This window comes from Homarus americanus, unplaced genomic scaffold, assembly GCF_018991925.1.
Source record: "Homarus americanus isolate GMGI-L3 unplaced genomic scaffold, GMGI_Hamer_2.0 scaffold28, whole genome shotgun sequence".
Lineage (NCBI taxonomy): Eukaryota > Metazoa > Arthropoda > Malacostraca > Decapoda > Nephropidae > Homarus > Homarus americanus.
The window spans coordinates 4,043,620-4,059,240 of record NW_024742238.1 but is presented as its reverse complement, the minus strand read 5'-3'; positions in this window follow the sequence as shown (position 1 = coordinate 4,059,240).

The following is a 15,621-nucleotide window of genomic DNA, read 5'->3' as shown; positions in this document are numbered from 1 at the left end:
TGGGGGCTAGGGGAGTGGTGGGGGAGGGGATGGTGTTTGGGTATGAGGAGTAAGGGGTGGGGGTTTGTACTTGGGATGGGGGGTTACCGTCCCTTGAGCTCATAAAGGGTCTTAGGCGGATAGATGTGTGAAGACTGAGGGAGGGAGAGAGAGAGAGAGAGAGAGAGAAGGGGAGAGATAAATGGACACACACACACACACACACACACACACACACACACACACACACTTACAATCTAACTTAAATAGATATGTTTATTCAGCACCATTTAGGGGGACAAAGTTATCGTAAAAAATATATCAAAATTATCTAAGTTCATTTTGTTCTTTACGTAATGAACTTTCCGATATCTGTGTCAGGTAAAATCTCGCTTAGTAATTTTGGAGCTGTTTTATGGACGTGCTATTGGGATTTAGCTGAAAGTCAATCAATTAGGTGCATTTAACCGTCTCCACTTAAGATAAATATTACTCGCAAAGACCTTTGAGAATCTGGACTCGTAGTTGGTCACCTGTGCCACAGTAAAGCACTTCAGGTAATTACCGCCGCCGCCTCCCAGGATGGTCCACACACACACACACACCTGCGTCTCCTCTCTCCAGTGGAGGTGTGAGTTATGTTACACACAGTATCCAAGCCTTTACCTGAGACAACGCCCTTCCTAACTACGTCATACACACCTGGATGAACAAACTGTGGGATTCATTAATATCACCTGAAGATTAGCAACCCCAGTTTATGTCACCTGATGATTAAAACTCCCTAACGTTACCTGGGGAGGGGGTAGGTTAGGTTAGCATTAGGGTAGTTAATCATCAGGTGAAATAAGCATGGGTGCTTAATTTTCACGTGGTTCAATTATTCACATCACCAAATACATGATTGAAGACGAGTTTCTTGTTAACTACGACTTACAGTAGCTTTAAAAATACAAACTACGTTAATAAGGATGATTTCCCTCCCAACTACACCTTATAGATACTTATCAGCTTATATATTAGTTACATACACATACCAAATTTGCTAATGGAGATGAATTCCTTCCCAGCTATGCATTAAAGCGATACAAATGCTCTACACACGACGCCCTGCACCACACAACAAGCTCTACACATCTCTGCTGTTTGTTGTATATCTGGTGTTTGTTGTATCTCTTTTGTGTGTCAGCTGTATGTCTGGTGTTTGTTTGTTTGTCTGTTGTATGTTTGGTATTTTTATGATGTTTTTGTTTGTCTGTTGTATGTCTGTTGTTTTTCTGCTGTGTGTCTGTTGTAAATCTGTTGTTTGTCTGCTGTTTGTCTGTTGCCTGTTGTGTGTCTGCTGTTTGTGTAGTGTTTGTCGTCAAGGGCTCTAAACTGACTTATCTCAAAGTTAGGAAGTGGCCCCTTTATTAAACCGAGGGAGCGAGTACAAACTTCTGTGGACTATCAGAAGGCAAATGATCTCTTTAATACACTGTGAGAGGGGACGGGTAGGGCGATGGGAAGGGGAGAGAGGGGGCGATGGAAGGGGGAGAGAGGGGCGATGGAAGGGGGAGAGAGGGGAAGGAGAGAGGGGGTGACGGAAGGGGAGAGAAGGGGGTGGTGGAAGGGGAGAGAGGGAGGCGATGGAAGAGGGAGAGAAAGGGCGGGCGAAAGAGAGGGGGCGATGGAAGAGGGAGAGAAGTGGCAAGAAAGAGAGAGAGAGAGAGAGAGAGAGAGAGAGAGAGAGAGAGAGGCGATGGGAAGGGGAGGGATGGAAGGGGAGAGGGGACGGGTAGGGCGATGGAAGAGATGGGGGTGACGAAAGGGGGAGAGGGGCGATGAAGGGGAGAGGGGGGACGGGGGAGAGGGGTGACGGAAGGGGAGAGAAGGTGGGGAAGGGGGAGAGAGGCGATGGAAGAGGAGAGAAAGGGCGGGCGAAAGAGAGAGAGGGCGATGGAAGAGGGAAAGAAGTGGCGGGCGAGAGAGAGAGAGAGAGAGAGAGAGAGAGAGAGAGAGAGAGAGAGGCGATGGGAGGGGGATAGAGGGGGCGATGGAAGGGGGAGAGAAGTGGCGGTGGGAGGGGGAGAGAGGGGAAGAGGGTGAGAGACAAACTTGTGTGGTTTATCAGATGTGTTTCTGGACAGTGAGTCTGGTGTGCTGAAGTCAGAGTTAGCGAAGGAAATTTTTCTTCGTTAACTGTGTGTGTGTGTTTGTATGCATACCTTACAGTGCTTTTCAGGTGTGTGTCGACCTGCGCTTGTTATTCGTCTACCCCTGAGCTACAGTGGTCGAAATAAATGGCAAAATTTGTAACTCTGCCATGGCAAAACTTGTAACTAACTTGGAAAATATAGTAACTCTGACATGGCAAAAATTGTAACTATGCCATGGCAAAATTTTTAACTATGACATGGCAAAAATTGTATCTATGCCATGGCAAAAATTTTAACTATGTCAGGGCAAAAACTTTTACGATGACATTTTTTCATACCGAATTTATAGTTCTGTGAATTAATGGCTATACAAAGAGGATAAATATTGTATTGTTCGATGGTTAAGTGAAGGCACAATTAGACTTGCCCATTGGTGTTTTAGATTATCTCGGGCAGGGTGGGCAAGGAGGTAGGCGGGCAAGGAGGTGGGCGGGCAAGGAGGTGGGCGGGCAAGGAGGTAGGCGGGCAAGGAGGTAGGCGGGCAAGGAGGTAGGCGGGCAAGGAGGTAGGCGGGCAAGGAGGTAGGCGGGCAAGGAGGTAAGGGCAAGGAGGTAGGCGGCAAGGAGGTGGCGGCAAGAGGTGGCGGGCAAGGAGGTGGGCGGGCAAGGAGGTAGGCGGGCAAGGAGGTAGGCGGGCAAGGAGGTAGGCGGTATTTCAACGTCTAAACTGTGAGGTAATTCGCCTGGTCTTTGAGCCGTAAATAACTTCACTCAGGTAAACGATTCACCTGGCTCTTCTTGTTTATCTTCTCCTGCCATTTCATACTTGTACCTGCCTTTCGTTTTTTCTGCTTCCTTGGTGTGTTTTTTTCGATTATAGGCAGTTTACAGTCACTTCCAACAGTTTATACTCACATCAAACAGTTTACAGTCACTTACAACAGGATATAGACAGTTCCAACACACACTCAACCCAACCTGTTGTTCAGTGTTTGCTCATCTCTCTTTTTTTCTTCTCCTGGCTCGAGCCTTTGAGTGTGCTATTCGCCACCTGTCGCCTCAATTGCGTCATTTCACCACCCGTATTGCGTCATTTCGCCACCTGTTGCCTCAATCGCTTCATTTCACCACCCGTATTGCGTCATTTCGCCACCTGTCGCCTCAATCGCTTCATTTCACCACCTGTATTGCGTCATTTCGCCACCTGTCGCCTCAATCGTGACTTAACACTTACCAACGCTGGTGTACCCGACAAACAAACTCGGTGTTATTATTTTCATCAGCTACAACACAGTCTTAAGTGCGGTACGACAGTTTAGAACAGTACTCCGGCGTCGTATTGTATTGTACTCAAGTGGTAAGTCCTCGTACTCAAGGGGTTAAATCATCGTACTCAAAGGGTTAAGTCCTCCTACTCAACTCAAGGGGTTAAATCATCGTACTCAAAGGGTTAAGTCCTCGTACTCAACTCAAGGGGTTAAATCATCGTACTCAAGGGATTAAGGAATTATTCAAGAGATTAAGGTATCCTACTCAAGGAAGGAATTACATCATTGTACTCAATAGTCTCAATCATCCTATTCTCTTCACTTATTCATTATACTCAGTCGTTTAAATCATCATACACAAAGACTTAATCATATTCCTAATTTCTTAACCATGAGTTTCTTCAAGGTAAAAAAAAAGTAATTATTCCTCCCCTAAAAACAACATGAATATTGTACAAATTACCCCCATCACTTCAGTCAAGTTTATTACCTTTATCAACAATTCTCTCATATGTCTTGGAAAGGTCACGAGTATTTACCTGTAGTCCCTTTCCTTAATTACAGTCTCTCACCTGTTTCAATCTCGATTTCTGTCTCTTTTAAATGTCAGAGATAACGAGAGTAATATTCTTTATTACTGGTCGGAGTGTTTTTTATTTGTTGGTAAGGGAGGGTGTTTAGTTAGACAGGTGTTTAAATAGACAGATGTTCGGTTAGACAGGTGTTCAGTTTATAGGTATTCAGTTAGGTGGGTGTTCATTAATTTACCTCTCTCTCTCTCTCTCTCTCTCTCTCTCTTCTCACTCAGCCACACACTCCAGACTCACCACCAAAAACATTGTATTTATTTCAATCGTTTAGTTCGACATCTTTCGTCCTATTTCCTGTTTCCTCACACCTTTTATTGCATATTTATCTGTTACTCTATTTTTCTCACACCTTGTCTTTCATCTTCTCTCTTACGTATATTTTCTTATGTTATTCTGTGTCTTCTCTTTTATCTCTTTCCCTCTATGTTTCGTTCTCCACCTTCCGTTGTATTTTCCTTCGTATTTTTTTTTAATCTACTTGTATCTGTTTTTCCTCTCTTCCTTTTTTTGTCTTGTTTGTTATTCTGTATCTCCTCGTCTGTTCTATTTTTCATTCGTTGTTGTCTTTCTTTCTCGTCTCTTTTATGTTCCTTTCTGTTATTTTCTTTTCCCTGGACTTTTTTCGTTTTCTTTTCACTTCTTATTTAGTTATCGTTTTTCTCTTCCGAATTTTGTATTTTCCTTCAGTTTTGCTCGTATCGTTTTATTACGTATTTATTCTCGTATCAGTTTCTATTCCGTAATCATCGTCCTTTCGTACTTCGTTCTTCCATTCCATCCGTTTAACTGTACGTCTGTCCGTTTAACTGTACGTCTGTCCGATTAACTGTCCCTCGGTCCGCTCAACCGCTCTCAGTCCATTCAACCGTCCCTCTGTCCGTTCAACCGCCCCTCTGTCCGTTCAACCGTCCCTCTGCCCGTTCAACCACCCCTCTGTCCGTTCAACCGTCCCTCTTTCCGTTCAACCGTCCCTCTTTCCGTTTAACCATCCCTCTGTCCGTTCAACCGTCCCTCTGTCCGTTCAACCATCCCTCTGTCCGTTCAACCGTCCGTTTATCTGTTCAATAAGAGCGTCTTCCTACAGTGAACCACAATAGATTACATTTTCTCCTTTTTTCAAGTATATATACCAGGCTCTGTAGTCCTGCTGTGTGTTACTCGACCACCCTGACAGTAGACTGGTCCACCCAAGGGTTGTTCCACCTCCGTTACCCATTATCTCACATCATCCTTCTCTTTAGTTTATCCTTTCTCTCATCTTTCAAATTCCTGAGTTATTTCTTTATCCTACGCTCTCTGTTCTTCAATTTTCACCACCTCCAATCTTCCATCTGTGTGTGTTCTTCGTTTTAATTTTGAACTATTTCCTTTCCCCTATCTACCTCCTCCTTTATCTGTTTTCCTTAACAGTTCCCCTACCATCTACCCTTTTAATATTCTTCTATCTCTCAGTCTTTATTCTCCTTTACTTCCCTCTTCCTCTTTTATCACCTCTCGTGTCTATTCTTGCTCCTGGGGACTCAACACTCCATCACGACACTGTATTATGATCCTAAGAGCATCGTATTTTTAGCTTTTAAAAGAGTTTAATCCTCTTCCTCCTCCTCATTCTTCTCTTGCCCTCCAAATCTTCAATCTTCTCCTCCTCTTCCTCTTCTTATTTTCCTTCTCCTACCCCCCTCCCCCTTCTTTCCTATTCTCTTCCTGGTCCTCATCATTCTTCTCATCTTCCCTCCATCATTCTCTTCCTATTCTGCATTTCATATTCTTCCTTGCTTCTTCCTCCTCCTCCTCCTCATCATCATCATCATCACCATCATCCCTCCCTCCTCTACCCTCCTCCTCCTCCCTGCACTTCCTTCCACCCTCCTCCTCCAACCTCTTCTTCCTCCCTCCGTCTCACCCTCCCTCTCACCTTCCACTACCATCAGAGAGCAGAAGAGACAACGTTGCCCCGCAGGAGTTACGTGTGTTCGTATCCCCCAAAAGAGCCCTCGTGATAACCATACTTTATTGTCATCGTCTCTCAAGGGATAAACACTTGATTATCTCCAGCGATGAGATAAAACTATGTAGAGATTTATTAGTGTGTGTGTGTGTGTGTGTGTGTGTGTGTGTTAAAAAAGTTTCAGTATTTCAGTGACCTTTCTTGAACAGTGAAACATATATTAAGTATTTCTGTACTAAATATCACCGAACAGTAACACTCAATCACCCATACGTAATATTTATAACAACATCCACTGTAAACATTACCGGCAACGAAAAAAGCATTGGGAGTTATTAGGTCTTTACTTACCCTAACAAAATATACATAAAAAAAAGATCAATCTGAAAGCAGTCTGTGACACTTCCCACCTCCCTAAATTATCTTTATGGCAGATGAAATAGCTGACAGATAGAGAGAGTGAGAAAGAGAGAGAAAGTGAGAGGTAACAAAGAGACACACGGGCTTCCTAGTTACATTACGTTCGTGGGATAGCGTTCCATTATTCCCATTAACGATACTATAATTGACTCGATCTTTGTGTGGCTTCAGCGGGGCGGTGAAGATGTAAGAAATGAGAGGTACAGTGTATGAGGGTAAGAGATTTAATTCGATTTGCTAACCTAATCTGACCTGCTCTGACCTAATCTAATCTAACTTGTACTGACCTGACCTAGCCTAACCTTCCCTAAACTGACCTGACCATCTAATCTAAGCCTTACCCTGACCTAATTTAACTTGCCTTGACCTGACCTAACCTAACCTAACCTTCCCTAAACTGACCTGACCATCTAATCTAACCTGCCCTGACCTAACTTAACTTGCCTCGACCTGACCTCACCTAATCTTCCCTAAACTAACCTGACCATCTAATCTATCCTGCCCTAACCTAACCTAACCTAAAAAAATATCGGGAACTTGACTATTATATTATTTATCATTTATCATATTTAAGTTTTCTTCGGGAACTCTTTCTAAAGCGTTTCTGCCTCTCATTCCCAGCTACCTTGAACGGGGAAGGGGAGGGGGTGGGAAGTCAGGGATTTCAAGAATACTTTTTCCTGGTAGTTCCGACGCTGCTAGAGACAGGCGACTGACACACAGGGTCACCCTTTACCTCTAACATTTGTGGTACCGAAAATATTAAAACTATTAGAATTTCAAAGTTGATCTGCGATGACTGAATTATTTCTGGGAATTTCTGAGAATCTCTACAGCAGTATACTAGTGTGTGTGTGTGTGTGTGTGTGTGTGTAGGATGAACGATATTATCAACGGTGGGAGGGAGAGTTACCAAGATTACAGCGTTACTAACTCTTGAGTCAGTGAAGCAGAAGTTGTGTGTCGGCAGTGTTAAGATTGGAGTCTGGTTTTACAGGTCTATAAGGACCGTAAAAGACTGTTTATAATGTTTACGGTTTATGTAAATGAAGGAGGGAGCTAGTTCACGATGGAGTATATATTACGTTGTATGCCCTCCGCCTCAACCCTCTGATGTAATTGTATACCATGTGTGTATATATGTGTGTATGAATGTATATATACTGTATATTAACTCTGAAAATATAAAGCAAAATATTAAATACTCCAGGAAAAAAAATATTGTTACGTCATTTGCATTTGAATGTTTTCGTGTTATGTGTTGACTCCCATCGTGAAATATTATATTAACAAAAAATCGTCAAGTTATTGTTCATGTTGCCAGAGTTTCATCACACTAAAACAACATTATAATGACACTTTCCCTCTCAACTACACTTGCTTTCTTCTCTCTTTTATTAATCCTGCGTTTGTTCTCGGGTTTTCTTCATTCTCTACAATTATCGGTCCTGTGTTTTTATCTTAATTTACTGTATTCCCGTCTTTCTTATGGAATTTTCTCGTCCGTATTATTCTCTATCTCTATGTAATTGTCTTTCTATCTTTCTGTTATTCCTAAATTTCTTGTATTGTTTGTCTTTTGTTTTTCTCTTTATATTGTCTTCATCTGTTTCTCTTATTCCACAACTTTATCGTGTCATTTTCTTCTCCATATTATTCTCTCTTTCTCTGCCTCTCTTATTGTCTACTGACGTTTCCATCTTTGTCTTCACTCTTTAATGGAGTTTCTGGCCATCTCTTGTCTTCACGCTGTCTACTCAACTCACCTCAAACCTCACGTCGCTTCACATGTTTACCTCACCTCACCTCACTTCACTTACACACTCATCAGGACCTCACTTCACCTCGCCTCACTCACACCAGCACCTCACCTCACTTACCTCACTCACACTAGCACCTCACCTCATTTCACTTTCAACATCTCCTCATCTCACTTCACTTTATCTCACTCACACTAGCACATCGCACCATCCACCAACAACGCAATCTAGTTTTGACGAGAGAGAGAGAGAGAGAGAGAGAGAGAGAGAGAGAGAGAGAGAGAGAGAGAGAGAGAGACCCCTTGTGTGCCATCCATGTTTCGGTTTCCAATCCCTCCTTTCAACCATCAATTCCCTCACTAATGAAGTCCCTCTCACCCACGACCGTAATACACCTACCAATTAGTAGCTTAATTCAATTCCTCGGTCTTACCTGAGGTTTGAAACTGGTGCTTTTAGATTATAACCTCACGATTGGACCCCAGGCAGTCATTTCTACCCGTATTCTGTCCTAACCAACCCAACCCAACTCAACCCAACCCAACCCAACTCAACCCAACCCAACCACCTCGACACAGCCTCCACTAACGCATCTTTCTGACTCTTCGCAGCCAAACATCTCCCTCTGTTCTCTCCCTTTTATTTCATTTGAACTGGTAAAGGTACAGGCCACAGTAGTCACCCCCACCCCCCCACCCCGACTCAAACGCCGCTCGTGGTTGTACTGTGGCTTTTCCCCGACTCAACCCAACCCAGGGTGTGAGTCACGCGGGTCACATATCACACACACTGGGTGGGATAGGGTGTGTGTGTATCTAAAACCTTATTTATGGGGGTGGATGTTTGTGACCCGGTTTGTAGGGGGTGATGTTTGTGACCCGGTTTGAAGGGGTGATGTTTGTGACCCGGTTTGTAGGGGTGATGTTTGTGACCCGGTTTGTGGGGAGTATGTTTATGACCCGTTTTGTGACGAGTATGTTTGTGACCCGGTTTGTGGGGAGTATGTTTGTGACCCGGTTTGTGAGGATAGATATTTGTGACCCGTTTTTGTTTTGTTTTTTTACGGCAAGGTGATAGGGATATTCATTATACCTCTAGTATACTGTACTTGTGAACTAGTTCTTAACAAGCTTACAGGAACTTGGTTATATTAAGAGTATACTTGAAAATCAGGTGGTTTTTGACAAGTTAGTTGGGATATTGTTAAACTATTGATACATGAATATAACCTACCCTGTAAATAGCTTCTAACATACCACAAGTACTAGCTTTCACGGGCTATCAATCACATAACTTCCTTACTGGAGATTCGAACCCGGGACTTGCTAGCTATTGTGATAATTATATGTCCAGTGTGCCACCGTGTACAGTTTCGTCCAGTAAAATTCTTAACAACATGTTCCTGTATTAACTTAAGTACTGGTTGAGGACAAATGGATTGAGGTGAAGAGATTGATAGATGTATTAATTGATGGAATGAGATAAACGTGTGTATAGAGATAGTAATAAGTAAAGAGGTATATATTGAGAAATTTTTGATACATACTTACATACATACATACATACATACATACATACATATATACATACATACATACATACATATATAGATAGAAACAGATATATAAACATTATAGCAAGAGACCGCGGGATAAAAAGTTGTGGGTTAAATATATATATATAGAGAGGGAGAGAGTTACTGTGGAGTTTGTACCACCAATCACACGGAGCGTCCCAAGAGATGCTCCACCCAGCGTCCTGTGGCGTGAGTTGTCTTGTTGTCTTATGCTATATAAATAAAAGTGGCTCCGGATCACCTGAAGATTAGGCACCCCCATGTTGTCTGATGATTAAACACCTTAACGCTAACCTCACCTCACCTCACCTAACCCATTTACAGCTAGTTTAAATGGGATGTCCTTGTTGTAAACTAGAGACCATTAAGAGGGTCCTGAACACACCATCTTGTACCTCTTGTGCCCATTATGTCTTTGTTTAGTTTATATTCTCCCTCAAGAACTTTATCTCCTCCCTGCCTCAAGACTCTCCCTACCTCCTTCAAGAACCTCCCTACCTCCCTCAAGAACCCCAACTTCTCCCTGTCACTAGAACCTCCCTGCCTTGCGACGCACTGAGCTACCTCCATCTCCACTTTTCCTAGGTGATATATCGTTTAATATTAGAAAAAAATTTCCCGTCCTCTCCTTGTTATGGAACATTTCACAATGTTTTACAAGTAGGGCTTTGGTGGAGGAGATTGGCGCCTTGAAGTAAAGGGGATGGCGTCTTGAAATAAGATGCTCACAGTCTTCAAAGTAATGGGTTATACGTCTTGAAGTAATGGGTTTATCGCCTTGAAGTAATGGGTTTGGTGTTTTAAAGGAGATTAGCGCCTTCAAGTAAAAGTCTCATTCTTATAAGTAATGGATTAGGTTAGGTTAATGTTAGGTTAGGTTAGGGTATCTAATATTCAGGCAATCCTTATTTTGAATATAAAAGGTTTTCCTTTCAATCACAGAGTGGCAGGAAAATCCTCCCTCATCCCCCCCCGACCTCTTGCCTCCGACCTCTTGCTACTCCAACTATTCCTCTTCCTCCTCCATCTCCTTCCCTCCCTCCTCCTTCTCTTCTCCCCCTTCTTTCTCTTCCCCTTCTCCTCACCCTCTTCTCCCTTCTCCTCCACCTCATTCCCCATTCCGCCCCTTTTTCCCCTCCTCCCTCTCCCATTCTTCCCGTCCCTACTCCCCTCCCTTTCTTCCCTATCCTCCCCCTCCCGCAAGAATTGGATATTACGACCCTGCTATGGTTGGTTTGATCTTTTATGATATATAATAAAAAACAGCACACAAAAGAGCGGGGTTCATTACAGGTCGGCTAAAACTGCTCCAAGCATCTGTTCCACCAGAGGATTTAGGATTCGGAGGATTTTCATCGTCCAAGTTTACCAATTAGGAATAGTGAGATTTTTTTGTTTGGTGTGGGCGGGTTGGTCGCTGTGGGGAAGATAAAATAAACAAGAGAGAGAGGGGGAGGGGGGGAAGAGAGAGAGGGGGAGGGGGGGATGGGAGTGAGAGATAAGAGAGGGGAATGAGAGAGAGGGGGGAAGAAAGAGAGAGATGGGGAAGACAATGTTCGAGGGAAAAAGAGAGAAAGTGAGAAAAGGGGAGAAAAGAGAGATAAGGGGTAAATGATAGAGAGAAAAAGAGAAAAAAAAAGATATTATATTCCACAGGACGAAAACCTGGGCCGACGCTCATTTCCGCGGATGTAATGATATTTTCAGTCGACAAAAGTGCAAATAACATCATCCTGCGTTGGTCCATTGATGGAGTGGCCAGTGATGCAGGCGCCGGGGCAAAATGTAAACATACCTTCAGGTAATTTAAGGCTTCCACCACGGGCTTATGTGCTGATAATCCCGCCCATAATGATGGTGAAAGTCTAGTTCTTTTTAGCTCTTCTACCTTGGGCTCGTAGCGTCCCGTCTGCCACGTTGCTTTACTCAGATACGTTCCTGTGTGTGTGTGTGTGTGTGTGTGTGTGTGTGTGTGTGTGTGTGTGTGTGTGTGTGTGTGTGTGTGTGTGCTGAGTGTGTGTGTGTGTGTGTGTGTGTGTGTGTGTGTGTGTGTGTGTGTGTGTGTGTGTGTGTGTGTGTGTGTGAAGGGAATTAATAGTCAGATTACATACATCCACAGGAAGGAAACTCATTAGTGTTTATATAATTTACACACAAATTTGACTAATTCTGTTTATATGATGTACATGATTTAAATAGTTGTCAATATAATCTTTAAAAAATATATATTAAAAATCACACCAACATATTAGGTTAAAAAAAAGCAAAGATTATTCATACATTATTTACTGAATTGATGAAAAAAACTATTGAAAGAGCATATATTTTGAGAGCATTGTAAAGCAAACGTAATTCAACTGTTTCTTTGAAGTTACACAAAACATACACATACGTCTTGGGTCCTTATTATTCCCAGGATTACCTCATTACCTGCTATCAATCGGCTGTTGTGTTTGTTTTTGTGTTTCATGGTTGTTTTAGGTAATGTATTTAGTGGTGTTTAATGTGTTGTATGTTTGTTTGGCTGTATTGTCGTTGTATTTGGTTTTAGTCAGTATTGTTGGTTGTAAATTTATTGTTTTTTTTTTTATACTGTGAAGCTTATGATGTTGTTATTTCTTGTTGTTGTTGTTGGTGGTGGTGGTGGTGGTGTAGTTGTTGTTGTTGTTGTTGTTGTTGTTGTTGTTGGTGGTGGTGGTGTAGTTGTTGTTGTTGTTGTTGTTATTGTTGGTGGTGGTGGTGTAGTTGTTGTTGTTGTTGTTGTTGTTGTTGGTGGTGGTGGTGGTGTAGTTGTTGTTGTTGTTGGGTGGTGGTGGTGTGGTGTAGTTGTTGTTGTTGTTGGGTTGGTGGTGGTGGTGGTGGTGTAGTTGTTGTTGTTGTTGTTGTTGGTGGTGGTGGTGGTGGTGTAGTTGTTGTTGTTGTTGCTGGTGGTGGGTGGTGGTGTAGTTGTTGTTGTTGCTGTTATTGTTGGTGGTGGTGGTGTAGTTGTTGTTGGTTGGTGGTGGTGGTGTAGTTGTTGTTGTTGTTGTTGGTGGTGTTGTGGTGTAGTTGTTGTTGTTGTTGTTGTTATTGTTGGTGGTGGTGGTGTAGTTGTTGTTGTTGTTGTTGTTGTTGTTTCTTCTCACCCATCCTACCATTCTCTTTCTTATCTCTTCCTCCTTTTCTTTAATTATTCTTTATCCTTTTTTTGTAAAGTTAAAGATCAACTCTTGTGTTGCTTAGGTCGATTCTGATGATTGTAATTAGAAATATTCCGATGTTCTTAGTTACAAATCGACTGTGGATTTTTTTTGTTACATATCTACTGGTATTATCTACTTAAAAATGTACTGTTGTTTTGTTTTAATCTATTTCATTTATTTTTTTTTATTAATGATTCACTTTTTTTGTGGTGAATCCCTCAATGTCTATCCTGAGTTAAAAAAAATCTGCTTGAGTGAATATTGTTTTTAATCTTATTTTTATTATTATTATTATTTTTTTTTGAGGAGGTAAAAATCAGCCACTGGTTTCGTAAAAAAAGAAAATAAACTACAGTCGAGTTTTAGAGATTAATATAAAGTGGTGTTTTTTAAGTCAGGCAGGAAAATACGTGCAGGGGATGACAGAGTGTAGCTGTAAGAGGGAGAGTGGGAGGCGCCGTCATCAAGTGCCTCGTAATAGAGTTAGCACAGGCGTGGAGTATAGTAGTCTTTATTTAAACTCTTATATACGGTGTGGGACTCCTCTCTTGTACATGGTGTGGCAGGGACTCGCTTTATATGGTGTGGCAAGGAGTCGATTTATATGGTGTGGTTGGGAATTAAGCACAGTGTGGCAGGGATTCGCTTTATATAGTGTGGTAGGGATTTGCTTTACATGGTGTGGTAGGAGTTCGCTTTCTTTGGTGTTGTTGGGACTCGCTTTACATGGTGTGGCAGGGATTCGCTTTATTTGGTGTGGCAGGGACTCGCTTTACATGGTGTGGCAAGGAGTCGATTTATATGGTGTGGCAGGGACTCGCTTTACACCGTGTGACAGGGACTCATCATACACAGTGTGGCATAGACTCACTTTACACGGTGTCACAGTTCTCTTTACCCGTGATGGTGTGAGCTCTTACTGCCTCGCTCACTCACTACTATGAGACCTGCAACATGAACCAATATCCTTTACGCTTCCTTTGCTAAATATTCCCCTTTTTAACTTCCAATACCAGGTCAATGGATAACGATCGGATATGGTGTCCAAACTGCCGTGAGACTATACCGTATAAGTAGAGATGGTAGAGAAACCCTAGAGAAGCTTTGAAACTTTGGAATCAGAATTGTATAACTTCCTTAACGACCTTTGCTGGTAATGACAAAATAGAAGCTGAGATCTTAACCTTGTTAGGTCTAGCTGGAGCAGAAGGTCAGGAACCATCACGAGGAGGGGGGGGATTCGTAGGGGTAGGAGTATGGGGGGACTGGTTGGGGTAGGGGTGAGGGGGTATTAGTTCTTTGTTTCGAGGATCATTATTGGTACACACACACACACACACACACACACACACACACACACACACACACACACACACACACACACACACACACACACTACTGGAATAATTCGACAAAAGAAAAGTAAATTTATAAATGTAAAGGAAATTAATTTTTATTTTGAAAACATTTTAAGACAGATTTTTCTTTTCTTCTTTCGATTTACTGAACAATGAAAGTTCCATTGACGTTTTATTAAGTTTGTTCTGCTTGTTACATTGATGGATGGTATATTGATGCCATTATTCTCCCTCGTACAGTACAGTCATGGAAGCGTTTTTTAAAATAAATATTTTGCGGGTCTGTGATTTTGTGTAAGATTGAGGGAGAAAAAAGTGAAATAAGTTGACTCTTAAATGTTTTAGGCCCAAGTGTACCTATAGGTAAATTAACGGATCACCTGAAGATTAAACACCCAGCTTATTTCACCTGAAGATTAATCACCTTAATGCTAATATAACTTTACCTAACCTAACCTAACTTAACCTAACCCAACCCAACTTAATCTAACCTAACACTAACTTCACATAACTTATCTAATCAGGCTTCACCTAACCTTACCCCCAGGTAGCGATACGATGATTAATCTTCAGGTGAATACAAGATAAATAATTACTTGCTCCGGTAGCCATTAAAGTTATGCAAACTGATGAGGATCTGGATTATATACGGACCCGAAACCTTCGTCTAAAATGAACCTAATTAACATACCTTAGAGACCAGGTGTTCAAAGGTGTTTACTCATGACACGACCAAACAAACTCAGAGCGGAACACGTTGTCTCAAACCTCTCCCAACACAGGGTAGAAAATCTGAGTGTTGCATGACAGATTTAGAACCATTACTCGATGCACCTCTTGGGAATATGAGTGTTGCAAGACAGATTTACAATAATCTCATCTAAACAAGACATAAACAGCTAAAATACTCAAATTCTCCCAGTAAATTTCTCCCAGCAACTCCCTCCCAGCAACTCACTCCCAGCACAGTGTATTGCTAGGACAGCCATAAAGAAGCCGAGTATTTGAAGACAGACTCACAAAATAAGCTATGCTGAGACAATATACAAACTACAGAAGTACACCAGTTGACCCAGCTTCCTCCCAGCTTGACCCATACCCAAACTTATATAATGTTGATTTGTCAGTTTAACGTGATGTATCGGGGATAGTTCAGGAATAGACTAAATGGAAACGTTTGGTAATAGGAATTGAGATGTTTATCGAATGTAAACATATGTAGTGACGTCAATTTGTAAACACCACTTGACGTATAGGCAATAGTTCAGCAAAAAAATTAATAATAATAAAAAAAAGATAAAATTCCTTAAAAATACAGAAAAAATGGAAAATTAAACACATCGATACTTTTTTTTAACGAATGAAAAATTACGGCAAAAAAAAGGCCCGAAAAAGGTGAAAAA